This window comes from Canis aureus, chromosome 13 (assembly GCF_053574225.1).
Source record: "Canis aureus isolate CA01 chromosome 13, VMU_Caureus_v.1.0, whole genome shotgun sequence".
NCBI classification, from domain to species: domain Eukaryota; kingdom Metazoa; phylum Chordata; class Mammalia; order Carnivora; family Canidae; genus Canis; species Canis aureus.
In genome coordinates, this window is record NC_135623.1 from 34,255,514 (window position 1) to 34,281,169 (window position 25,656).

Sequence of the window (25,656 nt, forward strand, 5' to 3'; positions counted from 1 at the left end):
ATGTGTAATATTTGATAATGTTTTCAAATTAGCATACTGACAATACTTAGTGTTTAATGCAATATAATTGCCCAATGAAATGTAAATATTTTTCATTTTATTTAATAAACATTGAGTAACTAGAGTCTTAGGCCCATTATTAGTCTCTGAGGATGAAAATATTTTTAAAAGTTAAGAGTCTTGTTTTTTTATATTTTAATAGGGGATACAAATATAATAAATGATTTTCATAAATATGTAATTAGATAAAAAGAATCCGTGCTAGGCTAGAACTTGCAGAGCTAACATATGTAACATGTAATTTATCATCTACTTGTCTCTTGATTTATGCAATTTATTCAGTTGTTTGTATGCTCTTTTTTTTTTTGTACATTCTTTACATTTGCTAAGGGCACACCTTGGATTTTCAACTCAGAGCAAGAAGACCACCCCCATGTATGCTATAGAACGTACATATATATATTTTTAATGATTAGAAATTGATTTCTAATCAAATTGATTTCTAATCAAATTGATTTTTTCTTAGATTAGTGGTTAGAAAGCAAAAAGTAAGATCACCTCTAATGATATTAACAAAGTCTGAAACCCAGGTATTCTGACTCGATGTATTCAACATATCTTCAAAATAATTAATATTAATGATCCAATTTATTAAAGTTGTTAGAACCATTGATAACTTTTCCAGGTATAAAATTATGAAGTCATTACATTTTAAAATATAATCGTAAAATTATATGTGTAGAGGGCCATGCATATACAATTTTGAACATGAAACTGTCACAGAGAAAAATGTTAGCTAGCAAAATCTACATTAATGCAAGCATTAATGTTCTGTGGGAGACTTTTGTTTCAGACTGGGATAAATTGTGATCATGGTGGTAAATTGCTTAGTATAAGGGAGAGAATAACCTAAACAGGAATTCATATATTTCTTAGAAGAGCTCCCTCTTACCCCTCACTTAATAGTGATTTTTATTACTACGAACACTTAAGCTCTGTATCAGCAACTTTCATAGTGGGCAACTAAATTTATTATATATGAACATTTATATATTCTGAAGATTACTGAAACAATATGACTCACTCATCAATCTACTATACTAGGCGAGTATATTTTTGGAAATGCTGATGTGAGTTTTGTAATTATTATCATACCTCAAGCAGTGGTACCCACAACTTAACAATTATTTAAGGATATTCCAATTAGCTACTTTATTTTTATTTAAAATGTTATTGTTTCTTTTTAAAAAGAATATGCAGTAGATCAGCAGAAATTGGTCATAGTAAGCTATAATATTTTATATGATTATGAATATATTACATTTATTTGCATTTCCAAAAATACATTTTTGCTCACAGGAGTAATCCAGTATTTTGTTTGATCTTCCCTGGTATTATTTTTAAATAGTAGAATATCTTACTAGTCATTTGATGGGGAAATGTTAAAATATAACTTAGTTAAATTTTATATAAATGTGTGTGTGTGGGTACATACACTAGGATAAACTTTTCTCAAATATAGACATCTTGAGGAAAAGTAAAAATAGCAAAAAAAACTTCATTGATATTTTTAGCCTTTTTCTTTTTTATGACTTCTCTACATTTAATTTTTGAAGGTTGCACTGTTTTATGATCTATAATATTATATTGATATTTCTCCTTCTTTCTGCCTTTGTATTTATGCTTGCTTGAACTGTGATATAATTTGTCTCCAATAAACAATGCTTTCATTGTGTAGCTAGTACAGTGTTGTCTCAATCATATACAGAAAGGGGGGGGCACCTGGGTGGTTCAATAGTAGAGCAGGTGCCTTTGGCTCAGGGTGTGATCCCAGGGTCCTGGGATTGAGTTCTGGATCAGGCCCCCTTCAGTGAGTCTACTTCTCTCTCTGCCTGTGTCTGTGCCTCTCTCTGTGAGTCTTTCCTGAATAAATAAATAAAATCTTAAAAAAGAAATATGCAGAAAGGAAAATACCAGTATTTAATAGATACTCCAATTGCCATGATTTATATTTTTTACTATTAAATTCAAAGTTGGTTATTCTCACCCAACAGCACATGTGTATATGCGGGCACACACACACACGCTAAGCAAGGATCAATAAGTTCATCGTTATTTTGGATATTTCCGTTTTCCTTGTTTTACTACACTAAATCTACCTTTGTGTCCATGTACTTGCCTGTTCACTTCTTTTACATCTTATTTTTTACAAGGTGGTAAAGAATAGTTAAGAATCCAGAAGCAGTCATATCTGGATATAAATTCTCTTATTTTTCTGTTATCAGTTCTGTAAATTGAGTAAGTTAAGACTTAATTCTGTTATTTGAAAATTTTTGGTAATATATATTGTCTCCTAATTTAGAGTTCACTGGAAGGTTAAGTGAGCAAATGCCTATGACATTCTTATAATACTTGACATGTGCATTACATTGACCTGTGTCCCTCTTTCGATTGTCAAAAAACAAATTTTCCTAAAGTTTCTGCCCTTTGTTACTTTCTTTTTTTAAAAAAAATTTTTTTTTAATTTATTTATGACAGTCACAGAGAGAGCGAGAGAGAGAGAGAGAGAGAGAGAGAGGCAGAGACACAGGCAGAGGGAGAAGCAGGCTCCATGCACTGGGAGCCCGATGTGGGATTCGATCCCGGGTCTCCAGGATCGCGCCCTGGGCCAAAGGCAGGCGCCAAACCGCTGCGCCACCCAGGGATCCCCCTTTGTTACTTTCTTCCATTTCCATGGCTCAAGTTTTTCTGGCTCCACTTAGAGTGAAAGTATTAGGAATTCCTATAACCTAAACATTCTTTTTTTTTTTTTAAGTTTATTTACTTAAATAACCTCTACACCCAATATGGACCTCAAACTCAATGACCCTGAGATCAAGAGTCACATACTCTTTTGACTGAGCCAGCTAGATGCCCCTAACCTCAACATTCTTTGATGAGGTAATGTTAAAATAAACTTTATAAAGTCACATCTTAGCATTAAAATGTTATTAATTTTAAAAGATTGAGAAGTGAGAATAAATTTGTTATTTTGGAAATAAAATATAAAGGAAATATATATATATTTTCTGGTTCTCACTCTTAATTACATTTCCTGCAATAAGCTTAGAACTCATATCAGTATACCTAACATTTGGCTACCTGGTAACTGGAATTAGTAGTATATAAATGATCACTTCGATATTCCACAAAAATCATTTCAAGGTATATCAGATGATGAGTACAATTTGCCATATACAGTATATGTTCCTATAAATAGGAAACTCAGTTGTCATTTAAATTATTATTATTATTGTAGATACTTACAGTATTGTAGATATTTGGTTTAAACCACATAAAGAATATGTAAGAATTTAGATAGAATTGTTGAAAAAGATTAATAAAAAGGAAAATATAAATTGATAATATATGCTAATAGCAACTGCATGTGTAATATACCTGATTTACTTAGTTCACAAAGCTAGAGAACTAGAAATCAAGCAATCCCCATTCCCTTTTCTTATGTTTCTTCATCCTGTTGTTCATATCTCAATTTTACACCTCAAATTTCTCTTAAATCGGCTCCATCCTTTTTATCACCACTTATTATACTTCAAAACAGCATCAATTCCCTTCTGAATTGCCAAAAACATTATTGAACCCATCTTCTCCCTTTCATTCTTACTTCCTTCCAGTGGATCTGCCAATGGATTATTTTAAAGTATTCATTTAAGCTTTTCTCTCAGCTTTATAAGACCATGGCTTTTTAATGCCAAATACCAATATATGCCAATATTTTAGTGCACAGGATCATCTGAAGGTTTTGTCTAAAAAAAAGTTTCTCAGGACCCTATTTCAGAGTTTCTGATTCAGTAGTTTTGAGGAGGCCTTGACGATTAGCATTTTTCCAGGTGATGGTGGTCTTAGGACTATAATTTGAGAACTACTGATTCAATGTGACGTAAAATGTTCCCCATGATCTCATTTGCCTCCTTCTCAAACTTAATCTTTCACTGTATTTTCAAATTTATTCATATTCCTAATAGGCCTAAATACTATGGGCTGTTTCTATATTCCATACAGGATATGTCGATTCTTTCTGAAACATCCTCTATTTCACTACTTCATTGTTCTGCAACCTGTCTTCTTGGCTTGCTGATGATCACATTCAAGATTCAGTTCAAACTTAGTTTTGGCTTGGAAACATTCCCAGACTCTCTTGTATAATCTTCTTGTAGCTCAGATGGTACCTGTGCATGATACTTACCGAAATGTAATTAAGAGGGCTTTTTTTGTTTTGCATTCTATCATTATGAGTTTCTCACCTTATTTACCTCTGTATATTTAGAAATGTCTGACATTCAGCTCTAATAATATTTCCTACAAAGTGAAAAATGCACATTCCAATCATTGAAAAAGAACATAAATAATAACAAAAAATGTCTATTTGATTAATAATATTCTTTTTTTTATTTATTTTTTATTTTTTTTTAAGTTTTTTATTTATTTATGATAGGCAACAGTGAGAGAGAGAGAGGCAGAGACACAGGCAGAGGGAGAAGCAGGCTCCATGCACCGGGAGCCTGACGTGGGATTCGATCCCGGGTCTCCAGGATCGCGCCCTGGGCCAAAGGCAGGCGCCAAACCGCTGCGCCACCCAGGGATCCCAATTAATAATATTCTTAATGTCTTCTCTTTTAAAGCCCTTTTAAAGCTATTCTTATTTTTTATAAGTAAGGGTAATTTCTTGTGTGTTGTGAATTTTTATGATTACGTAAAATATTGGTAATATTATATATTATATCCTATATAATTATTTTTAGGGTGAAACAGTACATTTTTGCTGTTTTCATTTTCCTTATTTAATATGTACTAAAATGGTAAAGAAAGAAAATGTAATATATAAAGTGACTGTTTATTATTACTTTATGTTAAAGAATATATATTATTGTGAACTTACTACATGGCAGGCACTATTCTAATTTATATTTCCCAAAACTGAGAGATAATAGTAAATGGTATAGCAGCAGATTGAGAATATCTGACCATTGTTGCATCATCTCATCTTCATCCTGTATAGTGTGGTTGGTTAAATTTGTGTAACAATGTCAGCTTACTATATAATACAAGTGACCTACAGCTCTCCTAAGACATATTTATGTCAAGTGTAGGCTCCAGCAAAGGGAATGCAGCTACTGAGGACTTCTCAACACAGCAGAAGTTGGAGGGAGAACACAAGACATAATTGTACTGCCTAATTAGAAAAAGCAACTATGACACTCAGTGTAATGATAGATACAATGCGGTTAACTTCCCTGGAATATTTTCTGGGACTAACCCACAATATTCCCTTTTTCCCATGTTTTATTGAGGTATAATTGTCAAATAAAAATTGTATATATTTAATGTGCACAATATGATGGTTTGATATACACACATTAGGCTAATTAACACATCCATCACTTCACATAGCCACCTTGCTTATATATGGTGGCAACACTAAGATCAACTCTGTTAGCAAATTTCAAGTATAAAATACAATATTATTAACTGTAGTTACTTTGCTGTACATTAGATCCCCATAACTTAATCATCTTATAATTGAAAGTTTGTGCCTCTGACATTTCTCCATTTTCCCACCTTAACAGCCTCTGGTAATCACCATTCTACTTTCAGTTTCTGAGTTCAATTTTTTAGATTACACATATAAGTAAGATTTTATTTATTTATCTGAGAGAGAGAGAGAGAAAGCGGGTGACAGAAAGAGGTGGGGGGCAGAGGGAGAGAGAGAAGCAGACCCCCGCTGAGCAGGGAGCCTGACGCCAGGCTCCATCCTGGGAGTCCAGGATCATGAGCTAGCTAGCTGTCATCTGAGCCGAAGGCAGGTGTCTAACTGACTGAGCCACCCAGGAACCCCAGAAAGCATATTTGTGTAATTTCACTTAGCAATTATGCCCTCCAGGTTCATCCATGTTGTCATAAATGGCAGGGTTTTGTTCTTTTTATAAAATATTCCATATACACTGTAATTTATCACTCGTCCATTGATGGACACTTTCTAAGACGATTGTGAACAATTCTGTCAATGAATCTGATTGCGTATCCTTTAAATATATACCAAGAAATTAGGATTGCTGGATATATGGTAGTTATGTTTTTAATTTTTTGAAGAAACACCGTACTGTTTCCCATAATGGCTATCCCACTTTACATTCCTCAAAACAGTGTAGAAGTATCCCATGAATAGATTTTTCTTTTAACTTTCTTTAACCTAAATTGATGCACAAGATCTTTAATAAAATAACAAGACAACGATTTTGATATGTACATTAAAAAACACGTTGAGAGAGGAACTATTTTAAATATGCACAGAATTCTTTCAAGTACACCTGCAAACTAGAACAGAAGTCCTTAATGAATATAAAATTTTCCCTAATATCTAAAAAAAAATTGTAGTAGAGTATAAACTCCTTATGCATTTAGAATTCATAAAAACAAAAGTTTTTTTGTACTACATCCTCTACTCCCTAACATTTAATATAATATATATGGAAAAAATATTTCTTTGAGAAAAAAGTACTATTCATAAAATAATTAAGACACTGCAAAGGGATTTGCAAAAACATCATATGAGCACATTGGATATAATACATTTGGGATATGTCTCTTTCTACTAAAGAAAGATTTACATCTTTCTTTACACTTACATCTAAATCTTAGCCTTGCATTTTCATGCTTATAAGGACAGATTCTATTATATTGTGATTATTCCACTGGACTGAGATTTATAACTTAATATTAAATAAGAATTCTAGCCTATTAGGAACAGTCATTTAAAAAATATATTTAGTTGTTACTAATAATGTAGAAGCAGTTTGCTTATACTTATTGAATAAGAATTTCATATTTAAAATGATTAGAATTTATGAAAATAAAATGTAAGCACAGTAAATATACTAATGGAAAGAAAATTAACTTGACAATTTGCACAGAGCATATTGACTGGATAGAGTGTTTGTAATCTCTGTACTCCTTAGTGGAGGGCATGGATGTTCAGTAATGCTGAGAATTTAATTAAGAACAGAATGTTGACTTTTTCTCCTTGCTTCTACTATTCTCAGAAGATTAAATTGCCATTTCTTGCCCTTCCACATTTTGTTTATTCATCACATTTTCATCGTTATTGTTTTTGTTTATAGTTAAGCAACTTTAGCAGAAATTTCCCTCCAATATTGCTCTCCCTAGAACAGAAAAGCCTGCCCATCCCTATTGATTAGGTAAGCCAAGGGCTGCCTGTCACTAGATTTAGGCCCAGAGAGAAACACACATGAAACTCTTGTTTTAAATTCAGTAAATTAGGGGTGCCTGCCTGGCTCCGTCGGTAGACATGCAACTCTTGATCTCCCAGTTGTCGGTTCAAGTCCCATGTTGGGTATACAGATTACTTCAAAATTAAAAAAAAAAAAAAAAAACCTGGGAGGTGGATGGGGGGATGGGGTGACTGGGTGATGGGCACTAATGAGGGCACTTGGCGGGATGAGCACTGGGTGTTATACTATATGTTGGCAAATTGAATTTAAATATAAAAAAATGAAATCAAAGAAAAAATAAACCCAGTTACTCATGTTAGTATTAGAAATGACAAATACTCACCATTTGCTTCAACGTGGATGGAACTGGAGGGTATTATGCTGAGTGAAGTAAGTCAGTCAGAGAAGGACAAACATTATATGTTCTCATTCATTTGGGGAATATAAATAATAGTGAAAGGGAAAATAAGGGAAGGGAGAAGAAATGTGTGGGAAATATCAGAAAGGGAGACAGAACATAAAGACTGCTAACTCTGGGAAACGAACTAGGGGTGGTAGAAGGGGAGGAGGGCGGGGGGTGGGAGTGAATGGGTGACGGGCACTGGGTGTTATTCTGTATGTTAGTAAATTGAACACCAATAAAAAAATAAATTAAAAAAAAAAAAAAAAAAAAAAAAGACTAGCTTGTCATTTCATTGCTAGTTTTGTTACCAGCCTTTTTTGTTTTCGTTTTTGTTTTTAGCCAGGATATGCCTCAACAATGCATACCTTATCTGACTCAGCTGCATTCCTCTCTTCCTGGCCAACGCCCCTGAGTTCTACTCTGTTCTTAATATCCCACCTTGTTATGTACTTGGTCTCTAATTTTCTTTCAGATCTTTTGATCCAACCTGTTTCTCTGCTACTGCTTTTTTGGATTTAGTACTCTTTACATCCTAAGGATTATACTTGTCTAGATTAAGGCTTATGTTGACAGTAATTGAAAACTTACTGTGCCTCAGCAGAAGTAGCTCCCCAATTCTGACATTGATACTGATATCACTATAAAGTTTGGAGGAAACACAGAGTTATGGTAATATTTCAAGGTAAGAAATGCAACACTTGCACAAAATACAACAGATAAGCAGTCAGTTAGTGCAAACTACATCACAGGTACAATTATTGGTTATATAAAGTAATATTATAAATGATTTTTCCATGGAATCTTTCAGATAATGAATGCTTCATGAATTGTAAGTATATTACCTATATAATGAAAATGTAACAACTGATCTGACCAATTCTACCTCTATCAAGAACTTTTTTGTTTTGTTTTGTTTTGTTTTTGAGTGGGAGATAGAGGAAGAAGGAGAGGGAAGGAGAGAATCCTAAACAGGTTCCACGCTGGAGGATGGGGACTCAATCCCACAACTCTGAGATCATGACCCGAGCTGAAATTAAGAACCAGAAACCTAATCAACTGAGCCACCCACCTGCCCCCAATAACTTCTATCATAAATAATATCACTTCTATGATGAACATTAGAGTTAGCAAAACTATGACTAAGTGAGGAATAGAATGTGGAAGAAATCTTCATAACAAAAGCAATTTTTTAAAAGAAAAATTGCTGTTTTCTTTGTAGCAAATAGGAGCAATGTATCTTTTCAATTTTCAGTATTCAATATTTTTTAACTGAGTTTGATATATTATGAATTATCTTTCTACTAAAAATGCATTTCCTAAGCCACTGCCAACATTCCAATTATATACTATAGTCTTTTCTTTCAATGCTATTGTCATGAGTTTAGATCCTCCACTTGCATTTTTAAAAAAGATTTTCTTTATTTGAGAGAGAGAAAGTGAGACAGAGCATGAGCTGGGGAAAGGCAGATGGAGAGGGAGAGGCAGACTCCCTGCTGAGCAGAAACCTCCATGAGGGGCTCCAGCCTAGGACTCTGGGATCATGACCTGAGCCGAAAGCAGATGCCCAATTGACTGAGCCACCCAGGTGCCCTAGATCATCCACTTCTAAAGTGTAACCAACCACTATTTGAACACCTTTAAAAATGGCAATGACATTCTTCCTACTGCACTGTACAGCAAAAGACTTTCATGTTGAACATTTTTAATCCATAGGCTAGCCTAATTCATAATATGGCTATATGAATAATCCATTCATTATATGGCTTTAATTTAATTCCATATAGTGAGAACCCTCCATTGATATAAATGAATATTTTGAAAATCTTTTCTTTTTTGATTATTAAAATAACATTAATCTTTTTGGGTATATAATACAGTGAATTTTGGCAAACCTATGCAGTGGCATAACCACCACCACAATTAAAATAAAGAATATCTCCATTGTCTAAAGAGATGTTTTCATTATCCTTTGTAGCATTTATTTTTGCCCTACCCCCAGATTCTGGTAACCAGTGAATACAACTCCTATATATTTGCCTCTCTTAGAATGCCACATAATAAATCTTTCCTTTCCTACATGACCTATTTCATTGTTATTTAAAGGGTACCTATAATGGGCAAAAACAAAAACAAAAGGTCCACAAAAACCAAAAAACTTGTTGGAATGAGACAGTATTATTGTTTTGACCCAAGACATTGTGTCTTCCTGTCTTCCAGTTGCAAAGTAAATGCTCTTTTCAGGGCTCGAGGCTTGAAAATATTAAGAGTTATTGATCTAAGTTGCACTTCATTAAGAATATTCCTACAATTTGAGAATGCAGGATCTCCAGAAACCCAAAGATATTTTTGAATTGGGAGAAAGTTCCCTTAACATGTCAAATGCCAGTTTTAGCTGATGATTCCCAGATGAGACAATGAAAGCATTTACATCCCAAGTGCACGGTGGTGGAAGATGAGGCATTGTGTCCTTGGGCCTCTGCCTGTTTTAAAGTACATTCGTTGAGTGAGCAGGGATTAATTTATCCTTGCTGCTACTTCTCTGCTCAAGTTAAACTGGAGTATTTTTCAAAGAGGAGCATAAAACAGCTACACAGAAGACAATGAGAAATGATTGAAAATTTTAGTGATTTTAGGGGAATGGAGTTCATATTGCCCATTCAAGAATAGTGATGATTTTCTGGTGGGAAAAATAGAACTGAAAATTGCATACTTTGTGATAGTTTGGTGCCAGAATGCAGAAGAAATGCTTTGAAATAGCATTTAAAATTTCCTCAGGAGTATAAACAGTTTATCTCTCTTGCCTGTGGGCAGCAGGGTGTAGCATATGGAGCATACATACAATATGAGGAAAAATTGCCTAACAGGAGGGACATGCTCATTCCTTCTCTGTGATCCCAATTCGGTCTATAGATTCCGAGGCACTATTCCTACTTTAGACATGCTGGAGATAGATTTAGGATGCATAAACATATGTATTAGAGAACTATCACCAGAAGAATTTGAAAGTTCAAAAAGAAATAAGAAATTACATAACCTACATAAATCTACTGAGAAGGAATAATAATTCTCTCTACAATTTGATTTAGGTATGACACTGGGGAAGTTTGAAACAATTGGTTTGTGCATTGTTTATAATGATGGCCCTGTGGGGAATTAATTAATGTGATTTTAAAATCCCACTGGCAGTGTGAAAGAGCAAGGGACATTGAAGACTTGCCATTCACTTGAATTTACTGGCAGGAAAAAAAAAGGCACTAAAAACTTCATTATAATGAAATTATTTCTTGAATATTGAATATCATTTTAATTCTTAAATTATGTTCTAGATTTTAAATAATACACGTAAATTTGTAACTAAATAATAAATTTAAAAGAAATTTTAAAGGATATCACTGAAAAGAGGTTATGGTGACTGGACAGAAATTGATAGATTTTATATGGAGGCAGAAGAACATATTTTAGAAACCAGTGACTTATCCTTTAAACTTGAATCCAGTAATGATTTTAATTTTTTCCCTTTTTTTTTGATGAAGATTCAACCTCTATTTCTAGAATTAGGGCTTATTTTAATTATCTTTTCTGTTTGAAAAATAACACTCCAAAGAAAACACTAAATTTCTTGCATTATTATTCAACTTCCCAACCTATTTCAGAGAGAATTGGTATGGCAAGATTATTTTAACTTCTCATTAAATTATTTTTCACATTTTCTTATAGTTGGAATCTCATCAAAAAATGTTAAATATAAGGGTGCCTGGGTGGCTCAGTTGGTTAAGCGTCTGCCTTATGCTCAAGTCATGATCCCAGGGTCCTGGGACTGAGCCTGCATCAGGCACCTTGCTCAGCAGGCAGTTGCTTTCTCTCTGTCGCTCCCTCTGCCCCTCCCCTCCCCTCCACCTGTGCATGCTGTCTCTCTCTCTCTCAAATAAAGTCTTTAAAAAATGTTAAATACAAATAATTTATTAAGGTAATTGAAATTTTCAAGGATGTAGTGCATTCATTTCCAACTTAATAGCCCTTCATATGTAGTAATAACATTATAGTAGCTGCACACCTGAAAAATGAATCACAATAAGCTGTACAAAAAGAACAAAAGGAAGGTAGTATTATGGCAGTGAGAACAAGCAATGGTAGGAAAAACAAGAAATAAAAATATCCTGAAAAATACCGCATTTTTTTTTGTAATTTAAAGATTTTCTTCTAGCTCTTCTTAACACATGTAGAAATTAAAGTCACTGAATTTGTATTAAAAAGGGAAATGATTCTAAGAGCTGCTGCCAACTAAAAAAAATCTTTTATTTCTTGATAACTCCTCACTCTTGAAAACACCTTCATATGCAAACATATAAACCCCACATTTCAAATCATAAATCCAATTATTTTCTTCCAAAGCAAAGCAAAACAAAACAAAACAAAACAAAACAAAACAAAAACAAACAAACAAAAAAAACCCAGAGTAGTCAGATTGTGGAAAAAACATTTGTAGTTCACTTTCTACATCCTTTTGAATTCTCTCCAAAGTCATTCTTTGTGTTCATGGAAAGAGTACATTTATGTAACAATCATGTTTCCTGTGATGGTGCAAAGTAGTGATCCTCAAAAAAACCTTCAGCTCACTTGTACTCTCAGTCCCCATTTATGCAATTACTTAGTTTTTAGACTGCTTAACATAACTCAAAGGAAGGCTAAATATTTCATTCTTACAGGATTTCATTTGATTGTAATTCTGATTTTGAAGGACATTTGATGACACCTTTCCTTTTCATGTCCAAACTATAGCTTATCACTTGGTGAATTTTTTTAGCTTTCATTATATTTGGGGGGAAATGCAGAAATAGTAACAAAATTGGAGGAAATCACAAGTTCTAAAATCTTTTAGATTGATACTTGGTTGTTATACTAGGGATTCCTGAAAGGAAAGGCACTCCTTTCCCTTGTTTTCTAAGTCTATTTGCAGCTGGAGTAAAGTTTAAGAGAGTTCACTCTTAGCCTAGAAAGTATGACATACTTCCTTGACCTAACATATTTAGTGTAAATCAATACTTCTGGGATCTGAAACAACACAAGGATCTTAGAACCCTTTTCTCTACCTACCCTACAGCATACCCTTCCGTTTCCTGCTGCCTTCTTAGTGGCAGTGATACAGTGTCATGCATTTTAATTATTCTTGTATTTATTTACTTTTCTCATTGATATTTATTCCCCTGGTTATTTCTGTGCTTCTAGCTGTAATTATTTCCCTTTGTTTGAAAAACTCATTTTAGTTGGACCAGCTGATAATAAATTCTGTTTTTTGTTTTTATAAAAATCCCTTATTATACCTTCATTTTTGAGGATATTTTTACTGGGTATAGAATTTGAGGTTAACAGTCATCTTTTTCAGGCTTTGAATAACATACTCTTTTCTAGCTTCATTGTTTATTATAAAGTCTACTGTATATGGTATGTATGGACCTTGAAGAAATGTATCTTTTTAAATTTGAGCTATTCTTTCTTTCTTTGTTTTTTTTTACTTTTTTAAAATCAATTTGAAGTTTTATTTTTATATATTCTAAAGTACATAGCTTTCATTAACTCTGGAGTTTCTTGTCTTTTCATTCATGTATGGAAATTCTTGATCATTGTTATAACATATTGCTCTTCTCTTTTCTCCTTTTCTCTTCCTTTCCCTTTCCTCCTTTCCCTTCCTTTCTCTTCTCTTTTCCTCCCTCATACTGCCTTATCTCACTTCACTTTACTTCACTTTTTTAAAAGATTTTATTTGCTTATTCATGAAAGACACAGAGAGAGAGAGAGAGGCAGAGACATAGGCAGAGGGAGAAGCAGGCTCCATTCAGGGAGCCCAATGTGGGACTCAATCCCGGGACTCCAGGATCATGCCCTGGGCCAAAGGTAGACACCAAACTGTTAAGCCACCTAGGGATCCCCTCACTTCACCTTTTATTACCTCCTCTCTCTCTTTTCATTTAGAGTACCTAGGACTCTTCATCATTGATGCATCTTCTATCTTACTGCTCCTTACTATATTTTCAATATATCTTTCCTCTCTGTGGTTCAGGCTGTTTCCTAATGACCTATCCCCCTATTCACTAACTCTTACTCTAGCAAATCTTACACTGTTCTTACTGCTAATTGCAGAATTATTACATGATACATTTTATAGTTTCCAATTTTCTGCTGACCTTATCTATCTTAATATATATTCTTGTGCATATTAATTATTCCTGTTTAAATATCTATATCTGATAATTCCAATAAGAATTATCTTTTAATTCCTGTTTTCAATCATGTACTACTTCTTATAAATCTGCTTATTTTTGATTGAATGTTGAGCACTCTGTGTGCAAAATTGTGAAGATAATTTGTGGTTCTGATGTGGTTATTTTCAGCCAGAGAAGAATTTTTTTTTTTTTTTTTTTTAATTTCTGGCAGGCAGTAGAGTAAGGGCAGATCAATTTAATCAGTCTGGGATATAACTGATTCAAAGCTGGTTTTCAGCCTTTATGAGAGGATTTATTTGGGTTTGCTCTCATCCCAGTTGAGGCCTGAAATATTTACCAGAGCCTAACTTCTTTGGCAGGACCTGAACTAAATGTTTGTCTCCTCTACCCATAAAACTGGGAAAAGCTCCCTTCAGCTTCTTAGCATTTTGGCTAAAGTTTAAAAATCAGCAAATACTTAGGAAGGTGCCAAGTATTAGTTTCCCCTCTCTGCATTCCTCTTTTTTTGTGATCTTGGCAGCTCTCATTCTGGCTCCCCTAGTTGACATCAATCCCAATTTTCACTTTTCTAGTCCCAAAAGACTGCTCAAAGCTCTGATCAATTTCTCACCACCTCAATCCTTTGCAGAAATCAGCAAGGAAAAAGTGGCATAGAAATTTGTTTTTTGCTGAGTACAGTTCCCTTCTCTGTAGGATCTTGGTTCAAATGCTGGCACTGAAGTAGTTTTCTTCAATATTTTTAAATAGATTTAAATAAAAAAAATAGCTTTTATGGTTGTTTTCATTATGTTTACTCTCCTATAATTTTTCCTTATGAGATTTATAATAATTGTATTAGGATATTAATAAAATAGTATTTGATAAAGGGGATAGTGGCTACTCTATAAAATATTAAAGAAATTATTTTTGATTAATTTCTTCTGAATTAATATCTCTCAGTTCTTACCACAATAATAATTTTAGAATATGATGATAGGTATATGAAAAAATAACCAAATCTTCTGAAAGAACATCATCTATTCTACCATACATAGATAGAAGTAACTATTCTCATCATTATATAAGAAAGTTGAGAATTATAACAGAAAACAATTATTTGAAACTGCTCTGTTTTGAACCTTGCATTTACTACAGCCAGATGCAAATCTTTTCACTCTTTCACCTGTCTTCTATCTCTCTCTGCTCTCGTTCTCTCTCTCGCTCTTTCTTTAAGATTTTTATTTATTTATTCAAGAGACACAGAGAGAGGCAGAGACACAGGCAGAGGGAGAAGCAGGCTCCATGCAGGGAGTCTGATGTGGGACTCGATCTCGGGACTCCAGGATCGCCCTGGGCCAAAGGCAGGTGCTAAACCACCTAGGCATCCCTCTCTGCTCTCTTTTGAATGAACCATGAATATACTACAGACAGATGCAAATCTTTTCGCTCTTCCACCTGTCTTCCATCTTTCTTTCTCTCTCTCTCTCTCTCTCTCTCTCTCTCTATATATATATATATACACACACACACACAAACAAATAAATGGCTCCATTGTTAACTTTATTTCTTTTTTTCTTTAATTTTATTTATTTATTCATGAGAGACACAGAGAGAGAAGCAGAGACATAGGCAGAGGGAGGAGCGGGGCTCCATGCAGGGAGCCCAATGTGGGACTCGATCCTGGGACTCCAGGATCAGGCCCTGATCCCAAGGAAGACACCCAACTGCTGAGCCACCCAGGCATCTTGTTAACTCTATGTCTATTACGTAGAACATTCCATAAACTTGGGGTAGCCAAAAGATAAAAACAGAATTTTGAGAAAATATTTGGAAATAAATCACATTTTCAATATATAAATTATAGAGAGGAAAGATATAAAAATAGTTTTAAGAGGTTTTTTATTTTTTTAAAGATTTTATTTATTTATTCATGAGAGACACACAGAGAGAGAGAGAGGCAGAGACACAGGCAGAGGGAGAAGCAGGCTCCATGCAGGGAGCCTGATGCAGGACTCGATCCAGGACCCCGGGATTACGACAGTTTTAGGAGTTTAAATAAATAATTTTTGGCATGAAAATCTGATCATGTATCTTTATTGACCATAATTACTTAATGCTAACAGGAACTGGAAGAAATCTGAAGATGACATATTGACTAAGTTATACAATTCAGTGAAAACTGCAGTGACAGTCTACTAATTATTTTATTAGGTAAGCTGTCTGACATATTATGGACAGTTTCTGATAACTTAACTGCTCTATCCATGTAATTGTTTCTAATTAATTCAATTATTGAGTATTTTGGTTGATTTTTAACACAATGATTCAAGATGTCCAAACTTTAGCACATTATGCACATCTAATATTTAGTAAAAAGCATAGTAAACTAACTAATGATTTGGTTAAACAGCCCAAATAAAACATTCAATAAAGTACTTTAAAAAATTTTGTTGATGTAAATTGTTGTTTGAATTAAGAAACTTAATTATGCAGGCTGTCATCATTCAAGCAGTTGTGAACTGATATATAGTGGCTTGAAACAAAAATCTATTATGTAGATTTTTGAAATCAGTGCATCTAATTCAGTTATTAATATGATCTAGGACCAAAGAGAGTAAGACTTTTGCTGGTTTTTCTCTCTAAATTTTAAAGTTGTGATTTATACCTTTCACCAATAATGAACAATAATCTTTTATCATTAACTGGAAGTTTTATATGTAGTCAGCCAAAGTATTCTAAAATACAACTCTACACATATCACACACAAATACACACACACTCATTAAAAACAACCCATATTTTTAGTTGATTGCACAAATATGCATATACAAAACAGGGGAGGTTATATTATATATTATATGTGTTACTAATTTACAACTCCTAACTTTGCAAAGGGCAAAAGTGGTTTGCTTTACCAAGTAGAAGTAATTTGTATATATTTACAATACTTTTGTAAATAAGAAATGTATTTTGGATGACAGTTTTGGTTCTTCTATTTTAAAACAGAGATGATGGATAGATGATAGATAAAGATAAATAGATGATACTGATATAACATGATAATTTAATTGACTGAAAAAAAGAATACGAATTCTGAATAGAATTACTGTGAAGCACAGGTACACTTTGTTGTGTCAACCGAAATGTGAAATGTGTTAAGTTTAAGAGTAAAACCTGGCAAACATTAAACATAACTAGTTGTTTGAAAAATATATCTACTTTATTAATTGAAAATTGGATGGAAACAAAGGCAAAAATAGATAAATGAATACATTGCTAGAATGAACAGCTCAGTAAATGGGAACTGTGGAGCTCAGAGTATGTTTAAACAGTATTGGAATTTACCATAAACTTTATTCAAAGATTTATTTATTTATTTGAGAGAGAGCGAGATAGCAGGAAGGAGCACTAGCAGGGGGAAAGGGAGAAGCAGGCTCCATCCCTGGAGAAGTGGGGATCCATCCAGGACCCTGAGATCATGACCCAAGCCCAAGGCAGACGCTTAACTAACTGAACCATCCAGGCGCCCCAGGAAACTTTGTGTTAAATGATGCATATTCAAAACATCGGCTAATGCAATTACGTTTAGTAAAGTGTTTTTAAACATTAAGTCCCTGTATGTTGTCACTGTGATATATTCAAAAGCAACCAGCCAGCATTTAACCTGATTATACAGTCTAGTCAGATATATAAATACATAAATAATCACAAAATCCTGCAACCAAAATTGTTTCTTTTTGTCACTAGGGTTTAAAGCCATTGAGACTCTTTTCTTTTTCTTTCTTTCTTTCTTTCTTTCTTTCTTTCTTTCTTTCTTTCTTTCTTTCTTTCTTTCTTTCTTTCTTTCTTCTTTCTTCTCTTTCTTTCTTTCTCTTTCTTTCTTTCTTTCTTTCTTCTTTCTTTCTTTCTTTTTCTTTCTTTCTTCTTTCTTTCTTTCTTTCTTTCTTTCTTTCTTTCTTTCTTTCTTTCTTTCTTTCTTCTTTCTTCTTCTTTCTTTTTCTTCCTTTTTGTAATAGCAGCTCTATTACAAAATCCAACATGAGTGTTTTCCATGATCCAATTCCCTGTTTACCACCACCATGGTTTTTGAATTTTGATTTGTTTTTTAATGTTTTGTTTATAAACTTCTCCACCATTATAAAGCATTACATCTTTTTAGGTGGATTATTATGAAGATTATTTTAATGAATTCATGTGATGTACCTTTCTCACATTTTCATTGTTCATGTGCACAGAAATTTCTTCCTATTTCATCAGTTCTTATAGGGTATGTTCAAGTCAGTTTGAGTGGTAGTTTATAAACCTTTCTTTTTATCAATTGTGGCACTCCTGTGGGTAGAAACTATACCTTGCCTAGGATTGGTGGTTCACAACGGACTGATGCTTTTATGACACAGTTATGATTTGAAACCATTTCTCTGGGTATTAACTCCACCCATTTTATCTCCTTGTAATGCTCAATGTGGCAGCTCATCTTCATCCCCAGGTTGAAATTTCCTGTTTCCAAGGCATCAGGAGTGTACTCCGCAAAGAATATTGGATTTTTGATAAGTGTGGGCATCACATAAGGCTCAACACCAGACAAAGACAGCTTTGCAGAGCAAATGCTCACTTCTTTGGCAGGATCTGCTCATTTTACTTCTTTGGGACTTTCAAAGAACAAGTGCCATCTGTGTGAGATAAAATGCTGTTGAAGGATTGAAGAGCCTTATTCATAATGGTTATATCTTAATGGTCATGTCAAATTGATGTGTTCCAAAATTTATCCAGGATTAAAACATCCTGATAGACTGAGGCTGCTGCTGTGTCTCCAGATTTTTCTTCATGTGGGTATCACTTTTGATATGCCTACAGGAACCATGTCATTACCAGGAGAGTGAGAATGTTTGTGAGAACCTGGGGGATACAAGAGCAGTGAGTAGCAGTTGGAGCATCAACTCTTTAGACAGAGGCAGCAGGGAGTGGAAGCTGAGAGAAAACAGAAGGACCCAGGAGAGTGATGGGTCAGCCACAAGGATGACAACCCTAAAGAACACTTTAGGAGACGAAGGTGGAATTTGGCTCTGAATAAGCTGCATGTCCTGAATTCAATGCTGAGGCCACCATAATTTTGTAAAAAGAACGGGATGAGCACTGGATGTTATACTAGATGTTAGCAGATCGAACTCCAATAAAAAAATATACAAAAAAAATTTTTCAAGCCGTCATATCATCATTCATTCAGCATATATATAATATCTGTGTATTGTATCACTTGGGTCTGTTGTAAACATGAAAGATACACTGGTGAAAGCAGAATAATTTTTAAAATATCTTCTTTCATGGAGTTTGCATTTTTCCTGTGAAATTGGTCTGTGATGGAACAGGTATCATATTCATCATGACCAATATCATGCACGCAAAATACTTAGTAAAGTGCAAAAGACGTCAACGTTAATTTCTAAATAAATGGATATTTATGATATTTTTGGAGAATATGTGTTTTTGGGATGTATCAGAAAGCTAGAAGCTCAAAAGCCATCTGCTAGAAGTTACCAAGTAATATTTTTAAAAATGTTTTAAAATTGAAGTTAAAGTTTACATGCAGTGAAATGTAAAACTTGCATTTGTTAAGATGAGTTTGGGCACATGTATATACCATACAACTAATCACCAAACCAGAATATAGAAAATTTCCATTACCAAAGAGTTTTCTTATAACCCCTCCTTATTAAACTCTTTTCTTCATAGGTGATCTATTTTTTTTATTTCTAACCTCTAAATTAATCTAGCCTGTGTCTTAACCTCATAAAAATGTCATGATAGAGTATGTACTCTTTTGTGTTATTAAGACCCATCCATTCTACTGATGTATCCATTGTTCACTGCTATATATACTATTGTATTAAATTTTATGAATATATTGTAATTTATCCATTATCCTGTTATTAACAGGATAATGATAAAGTTCTCTAAAAACCCTTGTACAAGTTATTTTGTGGACTTGCTTTTCATTTCTCTTTGCTAATATCAGCTACAACACGGTGTAGGTGAATGGTTTACTTTATAAAAAACTATTTTTCCAAAATGCCTAAGAATTTTATAGACCACCAGTATATTATGGGGAGTTTAGGTCTATAATTTTGTTGGCTGTCACTCATTTTAATTTTAGACATTCTGGTAGAGCTAAATCATATCTTGTTCTAGTTTCAATTTGTATCTCCCTAGTGAGTGATACAGGTTTTTATTGGACACATGTGAAGATTTTGCCATTTTCCACCTTGTTTGACGTTTCTTTATGGATTTAGATATAATTCCTTTGTCAGGTGCATACCAAATATTTTCTCCTAGGCTGTGGCTTGTATTTGCAAAGATGTGAAGTTATTTTTCCTATGTTTCTTTTTAGAAACTATGATTTTAAAAGCCTTACATTACATAAAATTCATTTCAAAATAATATTTGTATAGGACATAAGATTTTTATATTTCCAATGAATAAATAAATAAATCTTAAAAAAAGAAAAAAGAAATCAAGCAATATATGTCATCCAAACTTATGCTTGCTTTTAGTTTTGTTCTGATTGTTCTAGGTTTCTAGGTCTTTTCAATTCTGCAGTAATTTGACAATAGGTTAGTTAATTAGTAATAAATTAGATGTTGGGATTTTTATAAGGGTTGCTTTGAATTTACAGAATACTTTGAGGAGAACAAATATTTAAAAATACTGAAACTTCCAAACTATGAGCATGATTTATCTTGGCATAGGTTTTCTTTAATTTCTCTCAGAAATGTTACAGTTTTAAGTGCAAAGATATTGCATAGTTTCCACTAAATTTATTAAGATTCTATGATTTTAATACATTGAAAACAGTATAGTGTTTTAATTTAATTTTCCAATTTTTTGTTGCTATCATATACAACTGCTTTTTAAAATATATTGACCATGTATCCTATGAATTTTTAAAACAATATTTATCATATTTTTTGTACATTTCAGGATTTCAAGAAATCCTTTTCACATATCTAGTCATGCCACGTGTGAACTAATAAAATATTTTACACTTTACTTTTCAGTCATTTTCTCCTAATTTTCTTGTCTGATTGCAGTAGCAAACTTCCACTACAGTATTTAATAAAGTAATGAGAGCTCACATACATGTCTTCTTCCAAATCTTAGATGGAGATAATAGTTTGTCATTAAGTATGATATTACTTGTAAGTTTTCAGAAATATGCTTTACTAAACTGAAGAATTTTTCATCTACGCTCATTTTATTGTGAGTTATTAACATGACGGGTGTTAAAGATTGTTGAATGATGTATTCATATGCTATTACTCCTTTATTAATGCTGTGATTTAGATCAATTGCTCTTTAAATGTTAAACCAATCCTATATTCCATGGATAAGATCCAACTGGTCATGGTGAATGACACTTTTATTTATTACTAGATTCAATTTGCTAACATTTTCTTAAAGACTTTTTTATCTTTGCTTTTGTTTCACTGAATTTCTAGGTATACAGGTTGATGTATTTCACAAAACTCAAAATATTTTTAGCCATTATTTCTTTGAAAATTTTCTGCCCTGTTTTTCTTTTCCTTTTAGAACCACACTAAGTTAAATTACTTGTCATCTTCCGATGTCACTGAATCTCCATTTAACTTAAAAAAAATTCTGGAAAAAAATAAAAATAAAAAATAAAAATAAATAAAAAATAAAAATTCTGAGTCTTCAATTTAGAAAATTCCAATGAGTGACTCTGGTCTTTCTTTCTTTTATTGGAAGGACACTTATCCTCTCATCTGCACCTATTTACTTCCCAGAGGCTCCACCCTCAAATACTATCACACAGGTAGTGTACTCTAAATACAGCAAATCACTTAATTCTCACAATTCTACAATAATATTATGTAACATGTCAGATAAAAGGTGATAAAATTAACTTATGTCCAGTTTTAGAAAAAAAGGTAAGGATAAAAATGTCAATTTTTGTCCCTCTAGGAATGAAAAAACAATGAACATTTATAGCTCTTCAAATTCACTTAGCAAAGGTTTAAAAATAGCATTTTTATAAAATACAAGAAAACATATATGGTAAGAATCATGTTTTTCAGGTTAATAAATGATATTTTCAATTGATACTTTAAAAAAAATGAACTACCAAAAATCAAATCAATGATGAAATTCATTCTGGGCTTTTCCTATAAATCTTATAATTGACCAAGATGATCATAACGTCTCCATCAGCTTGACTAAACTTTTAGAAAGACTGCTTTCTGCCTTTAGGGCCCTGACCTCCCTCTCTCTCCCACCTTTATAGAATTCAGATAGCCTAATTGCAGAGATCCTTTTTTTTTCTTAGGGAATTTAATCAGAAAAATTATAATAGTAAATCCTTTCTCTGCCTCTTTGAAATATAAACCTTTTTAAAAAGGTTCTTGCCAAGTTTACAACCCAGGTTTGTCTTGCTCAGGGACTGAGAGGCATCCCTTTGAAATGGAAACATCAAGGAGACTGTCCTTCATCTCCCAGTCACCAGAAAGGTAGGAGCCTAATGAACTTCAGTTGGTCAGTGTCTGAATCCAAATGTAAAATTACCTTCTGTTATGAAGTTATGAGGCAGTTTACCTTTTTTCTTGGATAGGGCCAATTAGCAAACACAGATAGTCTTTATCCCCTGCACCACAGCTCTTAAAAAAAAAAAAAAAAAACTCTAGCGTTTGTTTCAGTACAGTCCAGTTCAGACTGTGCTCTGAACTCTATCCTCCATTGCAATAGCCTAGAATACAGTCGTCCTTACCTATGTAGCTTTACCCTGTGAAATTCTTCCTTTAACAATATAATCCTCCACCCCCTGAGATAGTAGCAATTTGCAGATGAAACCTCTGGATTTGATTTAATCCAAATATTCCAAATTCAACTATGTACTTAATGCTCTTGAAAGAGAACTTCACTTATCTCAATTTTACCTCAAACTTTCTACTTGGCTCCTTCTTTTTAGCTTGCCTCTTGGCTCAGGGAGAAGACTCTGAGGGCAAAACATCTCATGGGAACAGAAACTACTCTTTCAGGCAGTAAGGACTGTGCTGAGTCAGCAAGACCCTACCATAATTGACTCCAAGACAATGATCAATTTAGCTTCACTGCCTACCTGTGCATACCCACCCACCTTTGCCCCACATTTTCCTTATATAAACCTGGAAGTATTTTTGGCATTTTGGAGACAGTCTTTGAGATGCTAGTCCATTGTCTTTCCAGTGAAATAAATTCCTTTCTTATTTCTCCACCACTCATCCCTCTGTCTTTGGATTTTGTGAGCAGTGAGTGGTTGAAACTGGTCAGCTTGGGAACCTGAAGCCAGATGCTCTTGCACCTCTGTGCCCTAGCTACACTCTTAAGTAGTAGATTGATTATCCTCAAACTAGATCTATTCAAGTAGTTAATAAGAGGCTATGTAAGTACAAAATAAACTTGATAAAGGCCTATAAATTCACTAGTTGCTCTTCTTTAACAAATATATGTACTACCTTCAAAAATGACTTTCAATTCAATACAATTTTCATCTGTATGGACCTTTTTAATCTGAATCTTGCATTAGAGTATAATATTACATTCCTCCATATGATAGTATTACTATTAGTATGTATAAGAACTCTGCATTAATAGATTTTTATTAGATTCTACTTATGATTGAAGAAAATATAGCTAATGAAAGATGACATTCTATGCATATAATTCTTAGATGATCTCCTATCATATTCACCAATGTTTGATATTAACAGCATTTACATTATTTTTTCTATGAATGTAGATAGCATTAAGCAAAAGTTGTGAGAACTATGTAGTTAAAATTACATTGTGTTAAAGTCAGATACATTTCAGAAAAAATTTGTAAAAATGTATAATAAAGATTGTTCTACACTGTGATTTATCATTAGTAAAACCTTCAAAGCCATTATCTTATCAGTATTCTTTAAGCTTTGAAATTATTCTCTCCTAAGAAAAATGTGAATAGAAGCATATTGCAACTGTTGACATAGTTACTTTTTGTGTGATTCTTACAGTTATTTCTAAATTGCAACAATTTTGGAAATTTTCAACATTTATAATATGCTTAGCATCAGCAGCAGGCTTTACGACATATGAAATTCCTCCCAAACTTATATTTAATTAATTTAGCCACTGTTAAGCAAATCAACCTTTATTTCTCAACTCGATTGGAATAAAAGTGGTCAATATTTTCCATCTTCCTGTAGACAGAAGATTCAAAATCAAGACTAGACATTAGCAAAGGAAGGGGGGATCGGAATAAGGGGTCTAGTGTGGCACAAATGAGAGGAAGGTGACTTTTCTTCATTGTTCTTAACTCCCACAAATTTTCAGTTCTCCATTCCAGTCACCAAAGATTGTATTGAAGGTGATAAAGAGCTCTTTATTATTCTATAAACAAACAAAATCTCCCAGGTAAACGTTTTGGAATATTATTTCTGTGCTTAAGATAGAAATTCAAAAACTTTCACTCACATGCCTTCTATCTTGTCTCTTAATAATTATATAGGTTATGACTCTGTTAGTCTCTCAAAGATGGAGTCCGAAAGCTTAGGCTCAACTTTCTCATTTTCCTTTCTCTTAAAACCCATTTTGTTCCCCCACTTTATTGAACTAGCCCATTCATTACTATGTCCTATCAATTTCAGAATATTCTATTTGAGTCAAGGATTTTATACACAGATAAATACACTGAAGGTAAATATAGTAGGCAATTCATTTAACGTAAGTGTCTCTACTTTTCTTCAATGGTCTTTTCCTAGTTGAGTTGTGGTCTCAGTATTTACTTTCAACTTGTCTTTTTTTAAATGTTGGGGCACCTGGGTGGCTTAGTCAGTTAAGCATCTAACTCATGATTTCAGCTCAGGTCATGATATCATGGATGGTGAGATGGAGCTCTGAGTTGGGCACCACTTGGGTTTCTCTCTCTCCCTCTTCCTTTGTCTTTCCCCCTGCTTGTGCCAGTCTCTCTTTTTCTCAAATAAATAAATAAATAAATAAATCTTTAAAAAAATGTTGGATCCTCCTTAAATGTTTGGTTTCACCTTGGAGTAAACACTGACTTGGAGATGTAATGTTTATCAACTCTCCTTAGCACTTTCTCTGACAGCAACGTGCAAAACTACAAAAATAGCACTGTGAGGGGCAGCCCTGGTGGCTCAGCGGTTTAGCGCTGCCGGCAGCCTAGGGCGTGATCATGGAGACCCTGGATCGAGTCCCACATCAGGCTCTCTGCATGGTGCCTGCATCTCCCTCTGCCTGTGTCTCTGCATCTCTCTCTCTCTCTCTGTGCCTCTATGAATAAATAAATTAAAAGAAATGTTTAAAAAATACATAAAAACTGAAAGAAAAAATAAGTTTCTTTAAAAAAAAATAGCACTGGGATCCCTGGGTGGTGCAGCGGTTTAGCGCCTGCCTTTGGCCCAGGGCGCGATCCTGGAGACCCGGGATCGAATCCCACGTCAGGCTCCCGGTGCATGGAGCCTGCTTCTCCCTCTGCCTGTGTCTCTGCCTCTCTCTCTCTCTCTCTCTCTCTGTGATGACTATCATAAAAAAAAAAAAAAAAAAAAAAAATAGCACTGTGAGTAATAAATCAGTTAACTAGAAAGAACTGCATTTTGTGTTGTCAGCCTGTCTGGTTTCCAATGTTGGCAGCTTTCCTACCCTGAGGCTGGTATCATCTAACATTCACCCACAAGCTCAGCTTTAAGTTCAAGTTTGGGATACGCCAGACCTT

At 33.7% G+C, this 25,656-nt stretch overlaps 1 protein-coding gene across 11 annotated transcripts in view; it reads right to left on the minus strand.

Moving 5' to 3' along the window:
• Positions 1-25,656, minus strand: part of MGAT4C (MGAT4 family member C) — a 719,810-nt gene that overhangs the window by 163,037 nt on the left and 531,117 nt on the right. For 2 of the 11 annotated variants that reach the window (XM_077845715.1, XM_077845710.1), the window contains exon 2: positions 8,281-8,330. The exons of the other annotated variants lie outside the window; for them this stretch is intronic. The gene's annotated coding sequence lies outside the window, so the exon portion shown is untranslated. The remainder of the gene's footprint in view (positions 1-8,280; positions 8,331-25,656) is intronic. 11 annotated transcript variants of the gene reach the window in all.